General features: G+C 43.7%; 1 protein-coding gene across 7 annotated transcripts in view; it reads left to right on the top strand.

Annotated features, from left to right (window-relative positions):
* KCNMA1 (potassium calcium-activated channel subfamily M alpha 1) overlaps window positions 1–23,436 on the top strand; it is a 732,075-nt gene that overhangs the window by 339,135 nt on the left and 369,504 nt on the right. The window contains exon 1 of one of the 7 annotated variants that reach the window (XM_047825365.1): window positions 2,236–3,434. The exons of the other annotated variants lie outside the window; for them this stretch is intronic. The gene's annotated coding sequence lies outside the window, so the exon portion shown is untranslated. Of the gene's footprint in view, window positions 1–2,235; window positions 3,435–23,436 lie in introns of those variants that run through there. 7 annotated transcript variants of the gene reach the window in all.

The following is a 23,436-nucleotide window of genomic DNA, read 5'->3' as shown; positions in this document are numbered from 1 at the left end:
GTATTAACAGGACTTTAGATGATGGGCTGACCCAGCATCAGATGATACAGGATACAGACTCATGTGGTGAGAGGGTTATGTTGCCTTTTATATTCCATGTACCACAGGGAGAAAGTCTCTGCTTGGTTCTACCATGTCTTTAACACCTCTGTAAACTGTGGTAATCAGCCTTTAAGCCTCAGACTCTTGAGTCTTTGCTGGAGTAACAGTATCCAGGTAGAATCTACGTTATCTGGGTTTTCTTTTTGGTCGTATAGGATTACTTTCTAGTTATGGCAAGTGAGACGGGCTTTCCATTTCTGGTGATAATATAAAGTTCCATTTAAGAAAACCATTTGGAAGGATGCAGTTTAAAGGAAAAAAAAAACCACTACATAATTAATTGTGCAGGTGGAACCCAGTTAAAACATGTAGTCTATGGGGACAGGACAAGTTAGGAGACCCTGGGGTAGGGGATGGTAAGTGCTCTGACTGTGGGGAGGCAGTAAGGCTGGGTTCCTCCTTCACTTTGTAAATCCTGCCATCATTTCCGACAGAGCAACGCAGATTGCTAACCTTTAGAGACTAAGCAAGTACCTTTCGTACGCCTCCTATAATCATCCAAACGATTCACAAAACGTGTATTCTTATAATCCCTTTGTTAAAAGATGTGGAAACTTAGGGGTGGTGGCTGGCATTTCCAAGGGCACTGGACTGGCAAGAGGCAGCACCAGCATTTGACCACAGGCAACCTGACTCCAGAGACTGGCACTTCCCACTTATGCCACATTCCATTTCACACCTAATAACGTCCCCCGGCAAATGACCAAGGAAACAGAATAAGAGAAAACTGTGCACATTCCAGTTTACTAACTGTTGGCAAGTTGAAATTCTACTGAGGAAAAAGAAACACACATTTTTTAAAAAGAGAGCGAGAGAAGACACCAACCTAAATGTAGGCAGTTGAGACCTGTGTGTAATCCCCATGTGACACTGTAATTGTCACCTCTGTTTTGCTGTCCACCCTCTGCTTCCCTCAAGCTGACGGCCATTGAAGATCCATGGATGTTCTTAACATCCCTATTGGGCTCATTAATGATTAGATTTTGTGATTCTTTCTCTCACAATCTGGATCACCAAAGCCTCTGGATTTGCAATGCGGATTTGGCTGTATGCCAATATTTATACACTGATATGAAGGTTTTTTTACATTAAAGGAGGGATCCGTTTGCAACTAGACTTGATTTAGAGTCCATCTAGGACTCTAACAGTAGTATTCTTAGCACGACCACTGTAGCATAATAGATGCTGTCTGTAAGTACGTATGACGTTCAGCTCAGCTGAATGCATTTACTCCTTGTTTGTAAGTTTTCTGGGTAAATTTCAAGACCATCAGGATATTCCTTAAGTTGGTAGATTTTATTAAACCTCCGAGAACACAATTAACTCATTTTACAAATTGTTAGTGCTTACAGAAACTCATGATAAATGAGACACGTAGTGCCGTTTCGGGAGAAAACAGGAAAAGGCAGTTTGTTAATGCTGGTCCCATTCTCTGATCTTGTGAGATATGAATGAATGTTTATCACTAGCTGTTATACCCTTCATTTGAGAATTATTTAAAAGGCAATCACATATATTTGCAGAGAAAAAAAAGGGCCGTTTAGTGCACTGTGTTCAGCTTCACAGAGTCTCCCTTGAAAGAGAATTACAAAACGGTGCCAGGTGAGAGGTGGTTCTGCTCTAATTTTAACATTTTACTATGCCTGTATCACTTTTAAGAAATGAGACAAATAGAGCCGTGCTCAGTCTCCACCCCTGTTCAGTGGCTGTTGGTTCCGTTCGGCAGGAGGCCTGCAGAATCTTGTTCTAGGTACTTTGGTTGTAGTGGCTTACTGGGGGGTCCATCTCCAGCACAGCGTACCTGTTCCTTCCGATCCCACCCCGTAAGCAGCCACCCCTCCACAGCCGTCAGGAACTGTGCCCCGAGTTTCACTCTCCGCCTCCAAGTCTGGGCTCCAGTCCTGTAGGTTCTGTCTCATCCCCCGACGTCCGGAGTCTTTCTCGTCACCGGCTTTGCGTATGCTGTGGCCTCTGCTGGGATACTCCTTCCTCCTCCGGTCTCCCTTCCCCGGCATTGCACGTCTTTCACCCGGATGGTATCTACTTGCCCTTCAGACGTCCACTCACGTGCTACTTCCTCCGGAAGCTTCCCCTCACCCTGTACCTCTGCCTGCAGCTCCCCCGGAGTCCCGTTCCGTCCTTCCACGCTCTTCTTTCAGTTTCGGTTTCCTCGTTCGCTGGGGGTGACTGACTGTGGGACGAGTGTCTGCCTCCTTGATAAATTGTGACGTTCCCTGAAAGCAGCTGCCACCTGCAACATTTGCTACAGTTATATCCTCAGCGTCCGCCTCTGTGCCCGGCACCAGAGCACTCGGTGAAGTATTTGTGGCAGACCCACACGGACGGAAGCATTCGCACACCTCCATGTTCTGCAACTCTGCCCTCGATGCCGAGAAACCCGGCACTCCACCACCCTTCTTGAATTCTCACTGACGTGGCCTCCGATTCTGACCCCACACGACAAGTGCGTGAAGGGATCAGAGACTTCCTGGCATTGGTGGAATCTATCAGGAACCTGATAGAGAGGTCTGCCGGCTCCCCTGGTGCTGTCAGTATGCACATGCGCACATCACTTTTCCTGATAAGCGCGGTCGGAGCAAGCTGGGGTGGGGCCGCCAGGGTTTCTTTACGGGCAGCAGGACTTCCAGGCTGCAGTGCACTGGCCGATCTGGAAATGAAACAGGTGGCATTAAGTTCTATTTAGACAGCCTGGACACTCGAAGAAGAGGGAATAGTCTTGTAGAAATGATTGACAGACAAAGAAGTTGCAGGTGAAGAAAGAAAACGGACATTTATTGACTACTCGCTGTGCTGCAGGCACTGTGCCGTGTCACACGTATACATACCCATTGTCTCCTCCTTGCGTTCCTCCATCACCACAGACCAGGAAACTGAGGCACCAACATATAGGGAAAGGGCTGGTGGGGGAACCTAAGCCTGTTTGGCTCCAAGGCCTATATTTTCCACCACGATGTGCTTCCACAAAGGATCTTTGGCCCTTCCTGGTCTGACTCCAAAAGTAGGGAAGCTCATCCTGCCAGAGGTGGGAATATATTTGGCCTCAGGAGCCTGAGCCACGCAGCCGCTTGTGTTTCTCATCAGGCCATCTAGCTGTCTGCTGAGGCTGGGCCACACAGGCGATTGTCATGCTGCCAGAGGGCAGAATGGATGCAAACCTATTCCATAGAAGACGTCTGTCTTCCACGGATTCCCTGGGCATCGTTTAGTCAATAGAATCCTGCAATCGTAAACTGAACTTACAGGACTCAGATACACGTGCCTGTGTGCACACGCACGTGAGAAGTGTTGCTGTGAGCACCAATAGATTGAAGGTGAGAAACGGCTTTTGGGAGTAATACTTGGCTTGACTCCGAAGGATGCATGAGAGTCGTCCGTTGGAAGAGGCTTAGATGGAGGAGGGTCAGTGAGAATGTTCCAGACAGAGGAAGTAGCATTTGCAAAGGTCTAGTGGGGGGATGGAGGAAGGCACATCCGTGTCACTCTGAGGAAAGGCCAGTAGGGCTGGAGCTGGTAGAGGGGGAGGAGCCTGATGCCACATGTCAGAACAACAACAGGGATTGAGTCTGTTGCCTTTTTCTAACCCAAAACTTCGTCAGGGGTTCTGGCAGCTTTTTGGTTGGCATTCTGCCCTGTTTTCGGCACTTGTCAGAGAGCTGTATTGACAAGATAGAGGATCAAATTACAGATGTTTTCTAACGTGTGGATTTGTGCCCGTTAGAAAATTGTTCCCTACCTTGTGTTCAGAGATCTACAGCTCTACCATGAGCAAGGGCAATTTTCACATTTTCTGTTTTCTCCATCAGGTCTCTTCTGAGTTCTAGCATCTCTTGCTGTTCCCATCTGTGTTTCTGTCTTTGGGATAGAGCATTTCTGAGGTTGAACTGGTGTTAAAAATCAATTTTCACGAAAAGGGTAGAATCATGAATATCAGATATCAGAATGACCATGTGGTAAAGATTTTACTCTCCTTAATCAGTGAGGGGATCATTTGGAAAGAGCACACATCTATAGACCAGGAATCGTAGAAGAAATGTGCCAGTGGAAGCAGAGCTGTTTGCTCCACAAGGGGAGGGGGAACTCAGTCGAACCTGTCTTGGACAGGGCAGAGTTTATGTGTCCATAGACAAGAATTATTTGCGTTGCTATCACATATCTACAGTTTACAGAATGGTGAAATCGTTTCCATACAGTCAGAATCAGGTAGCCTAAAGAAGTATTCTTGAGTCTGACAGTGCAACTTTTTCTATGAAACCACACATTTACTCCTACGCTGGTGATCAGTGGTGTCTCTAGCACATTAGTGAATAAGGTATTGTTGTTCCAGTTGAAATTGCAATATGAGAGAAGGATTTTCAAGGGTCTTTGATATGCGATGTCCTCTACTGGAGGAACAAGAATCTGGACATTTTCAGACACCGTAGTTGGTTGAAATAGCAAAGGTGAGATGCACTCGGTGGGGGCGGGGGGGGGGGGCTTGAAGGGAGGAGCCTGTTAGACCAGAAACTGGGGGAATAAGGTCTGAATGTTATTCTTCAAATCATTACACACTTTCTGTGTGACCTTTGGGCTTGCCATTGAGATGGGAAATAAGTGTTATTTGTAAACTGTGTTGAGGTTCCCTGATGAAAGGTACCAGTTAACTCTGAGTGGTGTTATTAATTTGTTCAGCTTTGCCCTTTGTATTCCTGCTGGGATCTTGATGTCCTGGGTAGATTTGTCTTCCATTTCTTTGCTCTTCCCACCATTAGTTTCCACTGGAGCAGCTGGGTCCCCCACCATGAGACTAAGCATTTTCAATGGCTGCTTTGGGATATTTCAATTTACTCTGAAAATATCTGTTATATAAAAAAAAAAAAGCCTAAAATATCCACCCCAGTTTCTATCCTTTCCTTTAAAATGTATAAGTAAATAGTTAATGGGATAATTATTCTAAATGTAGTAGAGCATCACGTTGTCTTATAAAACTTGCTATAAATTTAAAATTAGTCTTGTCAGAGCCTCACGGAAATCTTTGGCTGTGCCAGGCACGGCTCCAGTGACCCAGTGTTGCAGGTGGTGGAAAAGAAAATGCTGGAGCTTCCAGAAATTAAAAAATAAAAAAGTATGGGAACATTTCTGAGATCTGTATATCTAGAATTGACTCTATTCCCATTAATCATGAGGGGGGTCTTCAGGAATATTTTCACTCTATGAAAAAAAGCCATTTATATAGGAATTTCGCTAACATTTACAATGTAATACATTGTGTGACTGCTCAGCTTTTCTTCTCAAAACTGACTGGCCGTGGGAACGCACATAGTGGCTGGAAGACTTATTTTTCCTTTTAGCTGTGACATCTTAATGACTGCACTATCCCTCTGTTTCTCCCCTGAGCTGAGATAATATTCTTCTACAAAATAAGACATGCAATTCTTAACTTCTACTACACCAAATCCTCCATCCCTTGCTTCAACTGTTGAGTTGCTTTGGGTGACCCAGTATAGCAGGGAAGATTATTTTTGTCTTCACCGTCATGACAAGTTTCTATAATACTCACACAAGGCTGGGTTTTGGAGACTGCTTTGTTATTTCGAGACAAATGCAGGAGCGGGGAACAGCAGCAGCTTTTCAGTCCTGGGCACTAAATATTTGTTGCTTTTCGGGATGCAGTGCTAGGACTCAATTACACTTCACACATTTATCATTCCACTTACTTTTGATACATTTTTTCCCCAGCCATTCTAGCCACACGGATCTTCTGCTTCTCCATTCCTAAGGTTTTTATTATCTGTCCTACTGATAGCTCCATTTAGCCATAACAATCTGATATGATTGTCAGTCTATTTGTTGGGTATTCCTTTTGTCTCCCCACAGGACATACGTTTTTGTTAAAAGAGAAAATCCTTTTTTTGCGTTTCTCTTTTGTCCTCTGTAACACCGAGCAGGTGGCCAGAGTCACTGTAGGTGCTGAGCAAATTCTTTCCACTTTCCTAAATGCAAATGGCATTGACTAGACTTGAACTAAGTTGCGTAGATAGTCACAAAGATCTAAACAGAGCACGCTGATTATATACATATAACCAGCAGGACTGACTTGAGGATGGGGGTGAGCACAGTGTGATCTAGCTGGATGGGCAGCCCCTGGCATTGATTAATGGAAGGGTATATCCCTTCAATTGGTTGGAAGGGACACATCTCTAGCATTCTTTTCCCCCTTGGATGAACTATTAGAAACTGAAAGATCTAAATAGTCCGTTTCCCTGGGGATAACTGTAGACTTTTCAGGTAGCTTTGAACACCAGCACCCCGCCCCCCGCCCCTTGACCCGTGGTGCTTCAGGTCAAGTGTTGAAGCAAGGAGACGAGTTAGAACGATGGTGTAATAATCTGGTGGAAGATGATGGTGCCTTGGACATGGTTTGGTGCTATGTGAGTTTTGAGAAGAGTGGCCTGCTGAGTCCATTTAGAAGGCAGAGTCAGTTCTATGGATAAAGTATCAGGACCCTTCTAGTGATTCCAGAAAGTCCAGAGAATGAGTCCCAGGAGGAATGCCACTCAATTTTGGAGACACTTCCTGTCCCTGGAGGTGAGCTCTCAGAGGTGGATCTTGGGCACTGGTATCTCTGTTATGGTCTGTGCCAGCTTCTCTGATGGGTTGGCATTAGGACCATGTGATCCTTTTAGCTAATTCCTCTCCCTGGCGAGGCAGCATCAGTCATTCAGAAGTTGGAAAAATGCGTCCGGTGTCTGGACAGGCCCCCCATCCTGGCCCTGGCACATCATGGAGAAGCTATCTGGGGGTAGCCTCTGCCTCTTGCATTAGTGGGCCTCTTTATTGTGAGGGGCCCCAGAATCTGAACCACAACGGGCACAGGTCCAGGGGGGTGCTCCTTCTTGCCAGGATTTGGCCTGGAGCTCAGCCCCGAAAACACTGCCAATGGAATGGGCTGTGCCAGTAGCTCCTCACCCCTCCTGTCCTTCCCTGCATGAGGGAGGGATTTTTCCAGGGCGAGGCAAGGATCTCTATAAGGCAAGGATGGCTTGCTGAGAAGATCTCAGCAGGTCCCAGGGCAGAGACAACAAAGAGAAGGGATAAACCGGGCAGCCACCAGATATCTCAGGAAGGAGTGGCAGTTGGAAGATTCCCAGCTCTGTGCCATTAACTGCTGTGGGAAGTTGGGCAAATGACCCAGTAGCCCTGGGCCTCAGGTTCCTCAGCTATAAAATGGGGATAATAGTAACAATAGCTATTTTTTGTGGGGATTAAATATGTTATTGTAAGTGAAGTATTTAGGATAGTTCCTGGCACAAAATGTGTACCATATACATGTTCGCTGCTATTAACATTATATTATTAATTTGTTATATAATATGTTATATATTATATTAAGTTATTATATAGTTATTATGTTATAAGTATCCTCCCAAGCCAGGGCCAGTCAATAGCTTTTTGATTCCCGCCTGCTTTGGATTTGGTTCAGGTGAGTTGCTGGATCAGCCTGTCCGAATCCTGCATAGACCTCACTCCTAATTCAAACATCTTGAACTGAGTACCCACTAAGCCTGGATCTGTGCAGGGAACTTCACACACACGAGCCACAAGCCTGCGACGTATGTTTCAGAGGTGAAGAAACTGAGGCCCAGAGGATTAAACTCTCATGGGACCAGACGGGTCGGGTTAAAATCAGGTTCCCTGAGTGTAAGCCCAGAGTCCTCTCCATGACCAGTGTAGACAGTGCCAGGTTGGCAAGTTCTCCCTCATGTCTGCTGTATATACCCGTTGCTGTGGGAGGCACTCCCAGACAGTTATTCTTGACCTGGATCAAGAGTCTGAGTTTGCAGGTCTGGGGCCAGACTGGGTTTGTGCATGTCACCAGGCGCCTCTGAGAGCTTCCGGTATGGCAGGTGTACAAAGGGTGACTGCTGAGGGGTCTTATTATGGAGGTGATTATCAAATTAAATCAGAGTGCATAGTAGGCACCAATTCTGTGCATGTCTGCTATGCCCACTCTGAGCAGCAGCCCGGTTAACCATGAGACCCATGATACACATGTTGCCCGTAGGGACAGGAGTGGCTGGGACAAGCTGGCAGGATTTGTGACTGTGGAGAAGAGTGAGGATGGAGCATGGAGGGGCACCATTTGAGGAGGCGCAGAGGTGGAAAGGGTAGCACGTGGCAGGGATGGTAAGGACTCCCACGGGCACTTTCCCCACTTTCTGTGCAGAACTGAGGGCCTTTTCCTGCAAAACCAGTGGCTTTTCCACGGTGCATTCTCAGCTTTCACCAAGGGACCCTTGGAGGGGACATGGGAGGTGGCATAACTTTTGGTAAGACACGTGGGAGAAAGGGGATTGTATGAATGGGTGGGACGTTTGTGGGCGCCATTCTCTTTCTCCTGGTGGCAATGTTGCCCATTCCTCTCACCTCCTTCTTGCCCTTCTGCCGAGTGATGATGGCTGTCAGCAGTATAGCCTGCTGAGAACTTCCTGCAGGAGTGGCTGATGTCCATCTGCTTCAGGGATTTTTTTGTGGTTTTATAAGTCTTGGGCTTGTGAGTAGCTTGGCCAGCTGTGCCCTCTTTGAGGGAACAGCCACTGGGACTATGACAAGTTGAAGGCAAGCCCTTGGGCTTTTCCTTCCCTCCTTGTCATCCAGTCTCCATATTTTGCCTTTGCCTCTGCTTATAGTCGGGCCTTGGGCAAGTGATTTCCTCTCTGGGTCCCTAAATGCAAGCCCAGTGCTAGATGTCCTTGATGATTCCTTCCCAGAATAGCATTCAATGACTTTTTGGAGTTCTTGGAACCATCCTTGGTGTTCAGTTCTCTTGGCTTTAATACCTTCACTATTAGGTACTATCAGAGCTCACTGTCTGAGCAAGGGCCCAGATTCCTGGGTTCATTCCCCTTTGAACCTTTGAACCTCCTGCTAAACTGGAGCTAGTCCCAAAGTCAAGAAGGGAATCCTGATGCCTGTAACCATTCTCAAACATCTGTTTATGAACTTTCCATTGGTAAAGGCTCTCTGAGGTCAAACCCTTCCAAATAGGAAGAACCCACTGTCTACGTAGTTGACCATCCATTAACCACCCATGAAGGAGATTCTCAGATGATAAACCCTTCCGTACACCTGATAATCATTGCCAAGGTTTTTCACTGAAGCACATATCTGAACAGGGACCTTAGGGTTAATCACTGGGTGTTGGGGCACCTGGGTGGCTCAGTAGGTTAAGCAGCCAACTCTTGATTTCGGCTCAGGGCATGATCTCACAGTTTGTGGGTTCGAGCCCCACATTGGGCTTTGTGCTCACAATGCTGAGCCTGCTTTGGATCCGCTGTCTTCCTGTCTCTGCCCCTTCCCTATTTCTGTGCTCTCTCTCTCAAAAATAAATAAATGTTAAAAAAATAACAACAACAACACTGGGCGTGAACTGAAGAAAAAGCAACAAACATCACCCTTTCATGTAGAGGGAGACAGTTTCCTGGGACGGTGGACACTGTGGCAAAAGCCAAGGCCACTGCTATCTCTATCTCTATCACTTCTTGTCTCAGCTTCTCTCCCTACAAAGCTCCCCATGAGCTTGCTTGTAGCAGTGAGGTTTACCATCCAGTAGAAAAGAAACCCTAGGTCATTTGGTTAATAGACCAAACTTAGCTCCATTTCCTCTGATAATCAGTAATTATCAATCACCTGCATTCTCCCCAAAGCTGTATACAGTCCTTTCTTTTGTATCTCTGGGACAGCAGATGAAACCAGGATTAGCCAGCCAAGGTTTGTGATGCCTGGTATGCTTGCGTTTGTGTTTTTGGCTCACAGGCTGCCTTTGCTGGGATGAAATTGTGGGCCTTCCGCTGGGCATGGCTCAGCAAGTCTGCTAGTGTCTGTGCTTTATTGGGCAATAAATTAATACAGAGCACTGCCAAGGAAAGAGATAAATGGATAGGACAGCAAACACATTTTTAACAAGGAAAATGGCTTTGTTTCTCAGTAGCATCATTTAAATGATTAGCTCAGTAATTGTGCAGGTTCCTTGATTGGGAGTGGGGGAGGGGATCCTGATTGAACGCATCTCTGGGAGGAACTGTGCGGGCATCCTCACTGCCTGTGGGGTTTTGCGGAGAGGAGGAGGTTCCTGGGTCCTGGGAGAAGCTTGCATTTTCGTCACGAGTGACACAAATTCTGCCTGGGTTTTCAGCCTATAAATAGCATGTGGTTCACGGAGGGCTGTACCTGCAGGCTATAATCAGGATAGTCACACTTGAAGGAGTTAGGAGAAATCTTTTATGATTTGTCATGGTCATTAACTGCATCCTATGGTTAATAATGGCGAGAGGGAAGGAGCAAGGAAAAGATAGACCCTGAGAGAGGAGGCTTCTTGTTTGCAACAAAGATCTCACAAAGCCCGGAGAAATTCTAGATTTCAGCATAAGGCAAGACCCTCAAGACTCAAGTGAAAGGCAACAGAAAAGAGAGAGTAAACCCCTCCCTTTCCTGTACGTACATGTAAGCACCAGATTGTACATGTCTTGTCATAACTAATGTCTAGGAAGGGTGTTCTCCCCACCAGGACATCAACTGCACAAAGGGTCTTTGTGCCTTGTTCTCTGCAATTTCCCTTGTGCTGGGAATGTCGCCCAGCTTATAGTAGGAGATCAATAAACATGTGTGAACAAAATAAATTATAAGTGGACTGTTTTCCACCCTCCATATTCTACCCATTATTCCTTCACAGCTTAATTATACTTCAATCATCTCCTTCCCGACAGCCCCGGCCTGAATGGCCATTCTCTCCTCTGCTTACTTGATTAACAGTACTTTTCTTTTTGGAAAAAAAAAAAGAGTTGGAAATTGAGTCCTAGGTTTGGGCCATCTTTTCTATTGTCTCAATTTGGTATTAAACTCTTACGGTATTGATCTTTTTTATATCCATTTCACAAACCTTTTCAGGTTGCTATAAAATTTTTATCTGCATTTCTCTAGGAATAGATGAGTTGCATAAATGTGAATTCAATTTATCTTGCAAGGATAATAGCTTATCATAATAGACCCTTCATGTAATAAGTACATCAGAAAATAATTTTTGCCTTTATAGGATTTTTTTTCCCACTTCAAATGATTGGTCTATATGCTTAATCGCTCAAGAACTCAGCTTTCTGTAGAAATTGAATTTATGTTTGCATGTGACCAACCTGCTAATTTTTGTTTTAGAAAGACAGGGAGAGAAAAAGAATGGGAAGGAGGCAGAGGAAGAGGACAAAAGAGAGAAAGAAAATATGGATGTATACTGATGCCCATAGCTTACTTTATTGTGAGTTTTGAGGGCTTACTTACAGCTATCTTATAGAAAATATTTACAAAAAGTAAGTGCCATACGATGTAAATTGGAGAAGAGGGAAGACAAATTTAATGCTTCTTCTGCCTTAGGGGGTATATCTTGGTGACTTCTGATAAAGGGAACTTTTCAAGCTTTTCCGTCTCTGGCGCTTATAATGTTTCCATGTATCTCTTCTTGGTAGGGGGTTTAGAAGAAATGGCAGCTCTTTGCCAAGGAATTGCTTTATTGGAACAAATCATTTGCAATAGTAATGTGTTTACTAAGATAAGTGCCATTTTAAATGTAGCATGCTGTACCCCTGGCAAAGAATCTTAAAGATGACTCAAAGCTTTTTTGAAACACTGCCATATAATTAAAGACAACCAACTTAATGATCTAACATTTAGCGTTGTTTTTTACAATTTTACTCCTAGACTGGAAAATAGTTACAAAAATAGCTTCATTTAATTAGAAGGAGAAATATGACACACATATAGATGCAGGTATATGTATGTATTTACTTCATTTTAGAAATGATTATTTGTAGAAATAGTCCACTATGTGTGACCAAGTAAACTAATTTAGGGACTCTGATTTATACTTCCCATTAATTCATCAACAAGTATTCATTGAGGATGTGCCTCATGCTGGGCATTAAGAAGGAGAACGTAACATTCAGGACATAACCTCCAGGGGTTAGTAGTCTAGTTGAGGAGACAAGACATATACACAAAAATAGTTAACCATATGTATCAAGTACTATGGAATGGAGTGTCCTCAAAATATGAAAAACGAAATGTGCTTTGGAATACCAAGCAGAGAGAAGTGGGGAATATATACATTAAGGAGGCCATTCACTCGTTTGTTCATTCATTCAGCAATTCCATGTAAAGCATTTGCTATGTTCCAGCCACCGACCTAGGTGTTGGGGTTATAGCAAACACAAAACAGACCAGGCCTCTGTCCATACAGTTTATCTGATCTTGAGGTTGGACAAGCAATAAACAAGTAACAGGAAATAAGCAAAGTGATTCCAAGGAATGATAAGCCAATGAAGGAAATGAGGTTGTGCTAGGGGACAGGCCAGCGCTGTGTGCACCTGTGTGCACACATGCACGCTCACTTGCACACCCATGACGCAGCTTCAATAAGGATAGTCAGGGAAGGCTTCTATGAGGAGCTGGCCTGAGATCAGGCCTGAAGAAGGAAAGGGAGCTTGCGAATGGGGTGCGAATTCTATCCTTGCCTTGAAGAACCAGGAAATATGATTTGGAGGATGGGAAAGGGATAGACATTGCAGAACATTTCAGAATATCTGAGCTCCTTTTTCCCTAAGGTCTGGGGTTGCAGTCCTCTGCAAGGTAAGGACTCAGTGAATATTTCTCAAGTGTATCTGCGAATGACTCTGGTAGTCAGAAAGTTGGTAGCCATTGACGGGCAAGTGATATATGTGTGTGTGTGTGTGTGTGTGTGTGTGTGTGTGTGTATGTATGTATGTATATATGTATATTCATCTTTCAGTAAGATCATTCTGGAATAAGAGATATCAGTGTGCTAAGTGCCAATTGGCAGGCATCCTGCTGGAAATGTACTTATTTAACATTTATTTATAGAGCACTTACCACATACAAGACACTGTCGAGTGCTTTACAAATATTAATTTATTTAGTCTTTAGAACTCTTTGAAGTAGCCACTCTTGTTACCTCCTTTGACAGATATGGGGACCAAGCTATAGAGAGTGGTCTACTCAAGGTCACATGGTTGATAAGTGTCTGGGTACACAGTCTAGCCCTTAACCACTGTGCTTCCTTTCCATAAGAGGAGGGGCTACCCACATCACTGAGAACATTTCAAAGTGTCCTCATCCTGGATTGGTAAAAAGAGAGGTGGGACCTTTTCAGTTGGTTAAGGGCCCTAGAGCAATACTGCCCAGAAGAACTCTCTGTACAAAGATAAGAATGTTCTCGCTGTGCTATCCGGTACAGTAGCCAGTAGCCTGTGTCTGTCGAGCACTTGAAGTGTGGCTAGTGTGACTGAAGAACTAAGTTTTCCAATTTTATTCAGTTTTGGTTCATTTCAATGTGAACCTCAAAACTGAAGCAATCTGAACTATTTTTCTGTTAAACACAGCTATGTTGTTTCACTAGGACTAATTTTCACCGAATGCCACAACCATTGCATCACATAAGACACTGTTGTGTTGTAGTAGGTGTGGTGGGTGCACAGGGTGTTTCTAGAAGCCCCTTAATAACATTCAACCTTGACTGCATTGTTGACATTAAAGTATTTTGCCCCTGTGGGGTTAAATGTGAAATATATTAAGCATAAATATCACCTACTTTTTAATTTTTTTAATATGTGGCTACTAGGCAATTTAAAACGACAAATATATGTTATATGGAAACCAATTTGACAATAAATTTCATATAAAAAAAAAGCAAATGTAGTCATTTCTATTGGATGCCACTGGCCTGAAGTTCACCCTCAGGCCACTGGATCAGGTGCTCAGTCAAAGGGAAGTACCTATTATGTTTTCGGTGGATACTGAGCCATTGTCCCGATGGCTAGTTCTCCATGGACCCCTGGGCCCTCACATCTTCATTCCATTTCCCAGGGACCAATGGGTGCTGTTGTATAGGTTTTGCAGATGGAGTGCCAGGAGACAGAGGTTTGTGGGAGCTCATACATTGCATGTGGCCCCCATTTTGCTAAAAAAGATGTGGATTTGGTTGGAGTTGCAGGATCTTTGAACCAGATCCTACTCCTGCTGTTCTGCTCTTGCCTGTTTCTTTAGCTGGGACGGAGGACTGCATTGCCACTGGCAGGAAGCAGCTGTCCGCCCCTTCCCTCGCGTGAGGGCCCAATGCTGCACCTGGACCCAGAGGTGCCAAGGAGCAGGGGTGAGGTGGCTGTGCTTGCAGGAAGCCACTGCCAAAGCACTTGGGCTACTGAAATGCAGGCAGCAGCAAATGTTCCCATCAGTGAGGGCCTCTGGCTCAGGCCCAGCCCCTGCATGCCATCTGTGTCCCTAGAGGTCTGGCATGCAGCAGCCTCCCCGTTAGCCTTGGTGTCCAGGAAGGTTGTGGGTGTGTGTGAGAGAAGTGGGGGTCCTCAGCAACTGGGTTAACTGAGGACCACTCTTCTAAGGTCATCCAAGTGGAGATTTTGGAGAACTGGGTAGTTTCTCCCTTTGCCAACACAGAACCCTGACTCTCTGTGTTGGGCTTCCATTTACCCAGCCTCCTGACTGGTGCATATTCTTCCCCAATATCTTAAGATCCTTCCAAACCACTGTTGAGGTTACTGCAGTTCTCATATACATGTAATGAGTGCTTTTACCCAGGCTGCACATTGGAATTACCTGAGGAACTTTATTTTATAATATATCGGAAAAATACTGATGCTTTGTCCTACCTCCCAGAGATGCTGGTGTCATTGCTCTGGGGTATAACTTGGTGATCTGGGTTTTAAAAATTCTTAAGTTCTCCTTTTCACAAAGGAACTGATGTATTAAATGGACCTTTCTCAGAATGTGTCAGAATTTACAGGGAAGGGGGTACAGTGTGTTTGTTGAAAATGCAGATTTCTGAGTCATCTCTTAAGCCTTTGGAATAAGAATATTTAGAGAATTTTAAACAAATGTTTAACAAAAACAGAATTTTTGACAAATAGCCCCAATGCATCACAGGTACACTGTGTTGTCAACATCACTATATTAAATCATTAACAACTTCATATGGATTTTTTTGTTATCCCTTGTGCATTTTAAAAGGGCCAAGAAAGAAGGTTAATGCAAAATTCAAAGGAAGTAATCTCTAATGATTCTCACTGTTAAATTTAGACTTCATAAAAGAATTTTCCATTATGGGGGATAAGACTGGAAAATATGCCAATAATGTATACATAAAGCAGTAAACATACAGTTTCCTTGGGGATGGGAGAGAGGGTTGCTTATGGTTTGGGGAACAAATGGGATTAGTGCTTACCTTTTGTGTCCCGGTTGGCGGCAGGGGTGGGGGGCGGGGGTTCTGCCATCAAAGCTATCCAAGAAAACCTTCCAGCCTTGATGCTTCTTCACCAAGGAACTCCAAGAAAGCTGATGGAACCCCACAAAGTTCCACCAGGGGAAGGTTTGGCAGTTGCTGACAGCCTCATAACCTGAAATTCAGAAACTTGCTTTGGTATCATGGATTAAAAGAACAAAGGTAGAGAGTCAAGCCTGGATTTGAGACCCAGCTCTGCCTCTTGCAGAAGACATTTAAATTCCCTGTGACTCAGTTCCTCTATCTTCAGAAAAGAGCTACCTCTTCCTGCTTGAGAATAGCGGGTCCTCATTCAGTTCAACTCAGTCAGTGTTTAACCCTGCCTGCACTCTGCCCTGTCACAGTGAGTGCATAACAGCACCTTGGTCCCCCCATCCACTCAGGAAATGTTAGTGGGACAATGGTTAAGAAGCTTTGGATGTGCTGTTTTCTGTGTGTAAAATGCTTGTCGTCTTCTAGTTAACTCCTTCTTATCCTTCTTCCCTGGGGAAGCCTCCTTGGACCCCACAGTTGACAAAGCTCTCCATTCCTTCTTTTCAGAGTCCTCTTTGCCATGTACAGTTTTTACTCTGTAGTGTGACCATTGGTGGAGTGTCTTTCTTTCCTCTAGGTTGTAAGGTTCATGAGGGCAAGGGTCCTCTTTGGTTCTCTGCTACATATTCAGGCCTAGCACAAAGCTTCGCATGCAGTAGTTACCCAAATAAGTGTTTGTAGAATGAATGAATGAATGAATGAATGAAAGGTGGAGACACAGACACACTTTCTGCCCTCAAGGAGATCATGGACAAGAGGCTGAGAAGAAAACTGACGACTACAGTCAGGAATGTGAGACATGATTTGATAAAGTCTGCTCAGAGTCTTTTAGGAGTTGCCTTCAGTGAAGCATCAGATGAAGTTAGGGAATGCTGAGAGTTGTTACCTTGCCTGCTTCTCAATGGTTTGATTTTTCAATAGAATAAATGGAAGGAAGGAAGCGAAGGAGGGAGGGAGGGAGGGAGGAAGGAAGGAAAAAGAAACAAGGCTTTAAAAAAATCCAATCACCCTGTGTAGTTGAAATAACATTTGAAACAAAATGTGGAATGGCAATGTAAAATGACAATTGTGGCTGCTTCCGGAGAGAACGTGTCAAGAGAACGTGTCAAGCAGACCTGCATTCTTAGGAAGGTCAGTCAGCCCAGAGCACACAGGGAAGCCAAATTAGTGCCAGACGTTTCTTGCAGGGAGCTGGAGCTTGAACCAAGGGAGTTGGTTTGCCTTCCCTCTGTCTTAGACACATCTGGGGGAAATGGTCAGAAGCCTTATCTTTGGTTCCATTGATTTCAGAAGCTTTGTGGGCAACTAGTCTTTAACGCTGCTTCATTACAACAGTAAAGGAAATAGTTTATTGATAAGCTCCTGTGTTCCATTTGTGGGACTTGTGGATTACTTTGTCTAGAAACAAGTCTTCTCAGCCACATGGTTACAAGTCCTAGTTGAAGCACGTCTTCAGAAATCTAAGCTTGCATATTGGAAGTGGGGGCTTTATTAGTTTTATTAGCAGTAGTGGTATATCTAAATTCTTGGGATTCCTTTCTATGGAGAGGATTCATCAACTTAGTTAAAAACAGCAAACGTGTTGCTGGCATTATTGGGTGCATTTAACTAGAGTATGAAAATTATTTTGAATAATATTTCAAGATAGAGTTATCTCCAGTTTTCTCCCTTTTGGAAGGCTTCAAAATTTATAGATATTTTAAAGGAATTTTGTCCATATAGCACGTCCCCAAAGCAATTTAAAGTGTTTTTACAGCCATCTTCAAAGAAGACAGAATGTCTTCAGAAGAGTGACTTTTAAATTTTTTTCTGATGGTTTAAAGCAATGATTCTTAAAATATGGCCCCTGAACCAGCCACATCAGCCTCTGCTGGAAGATGTTACAGATGCAAATTCTCAGGCTCCCCCAGACTTATTGAACTGGAATCTCTGGGATGGGACTCAGCAACGTGTGTTTTAACATGCCCGGCAGATAATCTGATCCATGCTCCTATTTGACAACCACTGTTCAGCTGCCACACAAATGTCTCGAAAGGCTTTTGATGCTGGGAGCCTCATCTCGGCACTGTCATCCTACTTTGCACAAAAGTCAAAGCTAGAGTTTACATTTGATAAAGCAAATTTGACCATTGTCTCCTACTCTGTACCCCATTCCAGCTCAACCCTGAGTCTGTAGTGGGCACTTGGCAACCACGTGCAATGATGAACGAATGGATAGCCATAGAATGGTGCAGGACATTCAGAGGAATGAGTACTTGTGCAGGAAGATCTTATAATGGAGCGGACAAGGAGGGGAATTTGGTGATCAGGCTGAGGCAGTGCTGAAATGCGTGGCCGGATTGTGGCAAGAGCTCCCAAAACCCTGAGAAGGTGTTGGTACTCCCCCAGGTATAAATTGAAAAGTTGGAAAACCCGTACGAAGACTCAAGGACATCCACCTTGATTCTGATTTCTCCTTCATAACTGTGTCAAAGCTCTTAAAAATAGGAAATAAAGGGGCGCCTGGGTGGCGCAGTCGGTTAAGCGTCCGACTTCAGCCAGGTCACGATCTCGCGGCCCGTGAGTTCGAGCCCCGCGTCAGGCTCTGGGCTGATGGCTCAGAGCCTGGAGCCTGTTTCCGATTCTGTGTCTCCCTCTCTCTCTGCCCCTCCCCCGTTCGTGCTCTGTCTCTCTCTGTCCCAAAAATAAATAAATGTTGAAAAAAAAATTAAAAAAAAAATAGGAAATAAAAAGTTCTTCCCATGTTTTCTGGCTCCTGCCTTGCTGAGGACAGACTGTGTGCCTGGTCTGTCTGTAGAGAGACTGAAGTATGAAGGAGACCTGAACATCATACACATGCTCATCCTCTTTTTTTTTTTTTTAAGTTTGTATTTATTTATTTTGAGAGAGAAAGTGTACACGCGAGAGAGGGCAGAGTGGGGGGGGCGGTGGTCGGAGAGAGAGAATCCCTAGCAGAATCTGCACCATTAGTGCAGAGCCCGATGCAGAGCTTGAACCCACAAACGAGACCATGACCCGAGCTGAAACCAAGAGTTGGATGCTTAACAGATTTGAGCCATCTAGTCACCCACTCTTCCCCTTTTTAAATGGCCTTGAAAAGACAGTAAATGGCATTACATAGACAGTCCTCTTTCTCCTCTTTTGTATCTAAACTAAGTGTGAGGCTGAGAGAGGCAGGAAAGCTATATTACCTGATCATGCTCCCATCCCTCCATCCCTAACATGTGCCCCATGGGAGGGGAACTTGCGGTTTTCTGATTGTTGGTGTCCTGTAAGCCAGAGCCGCAGTTATGCTGTGTGCAGTATTAGCACCTGATCATCACTGGGTAACAGGGAGATGCATGAGATGTTGCAGGAAGTAGGGCGATAGCTGGGGCTGTGGTCCAGCCTTTCTAAATTAACAGCGATGCAGTGTTTGGTGGGGCATCCACCCCCATGCAGGGCAACCATAATTACATATGGTGACATTTGTACTGGTGACCCTTGCCTTCTGATCTTCCATGCTGTTGGGGTGGGAATTTGTGAGTGTGAGGAATGCTATCTTGTGAAGATTCCTACTTCTTTCAGGATAGGTAACTTCTTTGTAAGAATACAATAGTACTTTAAATATATATATTATATATATATTTATAGTATAATATAGTATATATACTATATATAGTATAACAGTATGTTATATATATAAATATATATTTCTTTTTTTTTCAATATGAGGTGAGGGAAGGAGGGAGATATATCAGAGGTGGACAGGCTAGAACCTTCTCTTTGGAGACTTGGGTCTCAACCCACTATAAACCTTAGTAAAAGGGGCCTTGCTGGTTTCATTCTCATCTAGATGGCATTTGCCAAAGCCAACCCCTTTGTTATGGTCCCAAAAGAGGAAATGGAGTGCTTTTGGAACCAAGTACATGAACATGAAACTTCATGGTCAGGCCCAGTGTGGGGTGGGTGACTGATTCTGAAGCCTGGCCAATGTTGGTGTCAATGTTTTATTGTCAATTGAATGGTTATTTATCATCTTTGGCCAACTTTCTTGATGTGGAGGGCTTTTGCTGGCCTTGCTTTCTAGGGTGCATTGACAATCCTTTTTAAAACAGCACTTTGGTGGCAATATCATAATTGTAAAAGATGGCAATTTTAGGTTGTTCTGGGATGACTTTAAGGTCCTACTAAGGACCTTCCCTTTTGTGGTAAAGAGCAAATTCTTTTAAAACTCCCAGTCATATCTGGGACTTTAGCTACAGTTACCAAAAGACAAAGTTGGTTCTGGCTCTAGTTAGAAACTCTGATCCCTGAGAAATTCTTAGCCCCCTTTTTGTATCAGTACTAGATGAGTCTGGAAGTGGGAAGAGAAGGTAGGTAGGAACCCATGTAAGTTCTCTGTGGCTAAATGGCAATAGATTCTGGAACTAAGGGAGAAATTCCAGCTTACTAAGGGATAAGAGCAAACATCCCAGAGAGGTAAGAGTCACCTGCACATAATACAAGTTTCTCAGAGGTACCCTCTGCCATTGAAAGGAGAGATATTAGTATCCCTCTGGAAAGGTGATTATGTTTGAATTTTGACATTTAAATATACTGCTGGATTCTGCTCGCAGATTCTCAGAATTTTCCTTCTATTTTTATTGTGATTAAATTTATTGTGTGTAAAGTTTGCAATTTTAGCCATCTGTAAGTGTACAATTCAGTAGCGTAAGTACATTCACAGTGGTGCACAACCATCACCACTCTCCATTTCCAGAAATTTTTGATCAGTCTAAACAGAAACTCTATACATATTAAACAATAACTCCCTGTTCCCTCCCCCGGGCCTGGCAACCACCATTGTACTTTGTGTCTCCTTGAACTTGATGACTCAAGGGGCGGCATGCAAGTGAAATCATGCAATAATGGTCCTTTTGTGTCTGGAATATTTCACTTAGCATAATATCTTTAAGGTTCACCCATGCTGTAGCATGTGTCAGGATTTTTTTCCTTTTCAAGGCTGGTTTCCCATTGTACATATAGATCACATTTTGTTTATCTGTCATCTATCAATGGGCACTTGGGTTGCCTCCAAAGCTGTTAGGAACTTGGGTGTACAAGTATGTTTCAGTCCCTGCTTTTGCTTCCATTTTTTGCCTTTAATATAAGAATGGAAGGATTTGAGAAGTAGGGCAAAGGTGGCCATAAATGTAGTCCTTGGTGATGGTAAGTGGCAACTGGTGACCTGACAATGCTCCAGAAGTTTTCTCATCTTGTGAAACTAATTAAATTAAAAATCCGGTTGGCCAGCCCCACATGCACTTAAGCCGGGACAATTTCCCCCAAAGCTCATTAGCTGCAAAGTTGGGAGCTTCACCAGCAATTGGAACTTTTTCCCCTGGATTTTTCAGTAATTAGACAGGAAAGGTCTCTCAAACTTCGACCTCGAATGGAACATTTTATCTTGCTTGCCAGTGCGCCAGTTTAATGCTGTTGGTAAAAATATGTGAAAATCAACCTTTTAAGTTTTGTGATGCAATGATATAAGATTTCAGTGTCATTAAAGTTCGATTCTCAGGAAGGTCACAGGCTTTAGGGAAAGTTTTCTGACTCAGTGTTACAATGGCTTTCCATCATTTCGGTTTTTTGTTTCAGTTATTTATAATAAGTTGAGACCTTCAGAGGAGCACATTTGAGCTCTTCTGTATTTTGTGTTGTGCAAAGTGAAATGAACATGGTCAACAGAACCCAAGATGTAAGATAGTTGACAGCTTCATGGCATTTGGGAAACACTGACCTGCAAAAATTCACACAACCTGTGCCCTGGAGTTATATCAACATGAGCCCCCACGAGGCAAGAGATTGGGCAACTGACTTATAATTAATGCCCCTGATTCTTCTTTGGGGGGGGGGGAGAAAGAAGGACCCAGACCCTTTTTATCTATTCCATACTAGTCAAATTCTTCTCTGCCTTCTGCAAGAAGCTCATTATTGTACTTAGTTTGTCTATATACAAGCAGGCATATGATTTACACTAAGATTGTCCTTAGTAGCTTACATTAAGGAGCCCTATTATTTTCCAAGGTTTCTTTTTATCTACGGTCATTTTGAAATTAGCTAGCTTGGAAATGGACAGAGACACATTACTAGGAATGTAGTTGGTTAATAAATATTAATAGAGACCCAGTATTTGTGATTAATTAGTGGAGTATAGGTTTATCTCCATGTTCCTTACAGCATGTATTATGTATACATATACATCATACAGATATTCATGTACTACTTATACACTTATCTTTACATTAGTGTGTGTCTCACCTCCTAATGACATGTACTTCATTGTGTCCCCACACATTCCTGGTCCTGACCCTAATTTAAATTCTCAACTTCTTCATGTAGCATTCCTGACATCCACCACCTTAATTGAACCTGTTATTCACAAAGACATGGTTTCCCTCTCTTCTCTCATGTGGATGGCTTATTTCTTCACAGTCCAGGGACCCCCTAGACACTCTGATCCTCCATAGCCTCTTCCATCTTTGTGTAAAGCCTTTTCTCTTGAGGCTCCTGCTGTACAACTGAACCCTCACCCTGTCTGCTCTCCCTCATGCAGGCTCCAACCCACAGGCTCCTCTGCCATTCAGGGTGGTTCCATCCCCGTCCCTTCTCCCTGCCGCAGCCCCAGCCATCCTTGCTGGGCCTGTGCACATGATTCTCCTCGCTAGCCCCCGTGCATCCTAGATCCTTAATTTCTTCAACCATGATGCTGTCTAGCCCCGCTCCACTCCAGCCACGTGTCCCTTGAATCCTGCCTTCACAGGAAACTATACCTCACCTTCTTCTGGGGTTTGAAACTCCACAAAGTCTCACTCAGTGAAGGTCCATGTCTTTCCAGCTTTCTTTTGCTTTCAGTAGACCTGTTCCCCAAACTTATTCTCCAGTCTTTTCTCCAAATACACATTTATTTGACAAATATTGATTGAGACACTTTGCCAGCTTCTGGGAGTTTAATGATGAATAAAAATGGACACGTACCCTGTCTTCATAGAACTTGCAGTCCAGCAGAGGAGAGAGAAATTGATCAAATGATTGCACACAAAAAATGTAAAATGGTTGCTGTGCTAAGTGCTACAAAGTACCCACTGTGCTTATGGGGGACCTTCTTGCATTAAGTGACAAGAAAGTGGCAGCAGAACTGAGATCTGGAGGATGAAAAGTATATGACCTGAGGTAAGACTTCCAGGAAGAAGAAAATGCTTGTGCAAAGGCCCTGTGGTAGTTGGGAGTAGGGAGGCACACATGGTGAATAAGAAGAACTAAAATTTCTGTTAATTGGAATTTATAGCAGAGGAAAGAGGCCAGAGTTTTCAGAGTCTTTTAAGCTGTGTTAGAGATTTTCTTTTTCTTCATACTAAAAGCCATGGAAGTCATTTGAAGCAATATAAGGGGGGAGGGCCCTCTCTAATTTTTTTATCTTGTGTCCTAAAAATCCAGTCCATTCTATGGTGAGTATGGTTTTAAATATTGTATTTTTGGAAGGACCAGATTTAAAAATGCCCCCAAAGGCATCGACATTTTCACTAGGCTTCCTAACATTTGAATAAAACACAGTTTTCTATTATCTGGAAGTCCTATATGTATTTTATAATTCTAAATACTGACTACTGAAAGCACTTCTTTCTTCTTCCTTTCTTTCATCTTGAATACATCTGTACTTAAACTGTTGTTTGGAGTCTTGGCTTTCAGTGAATCAATTTACCGCATTTTTTGGTAAGCACTTCATAAGTCAAAAGTATTGTGCCAGAATGTTATTTTGGAAACTTAGGGGACCTTTGGATGTTTAAACGACACTGTCAAAATATTGGTTTTATATTTTACAAATCTTTTGTTATTTAGGATAACAAAAATATCTTGAGAGATTACATCTCTCAAGATTACATCTTCTCTTGAGAGTGATTTAAGGGTGAGGCAAACATTACTGA

Source organism: Prionailurus viverrinus, chromosome D2, assembly GCF_022837055.1.
Source record: "Prionailurus viverrinus isolate Anna chromosome D2, UM_Priviv_1.0, whole genome shotgun sequence".
NCBI classification, from domain to species: Eukaryota; Metazoa; Chordata; class Mammalia; order Carnivora; family Felidae; genus Prionailurus; species Prionailurus viverrinus.
The sequence above is the reverse complement of the archived record's forward strand: the minus strand, read 5'-3'. Positions and strand labels throughout refer to the sequence as shown.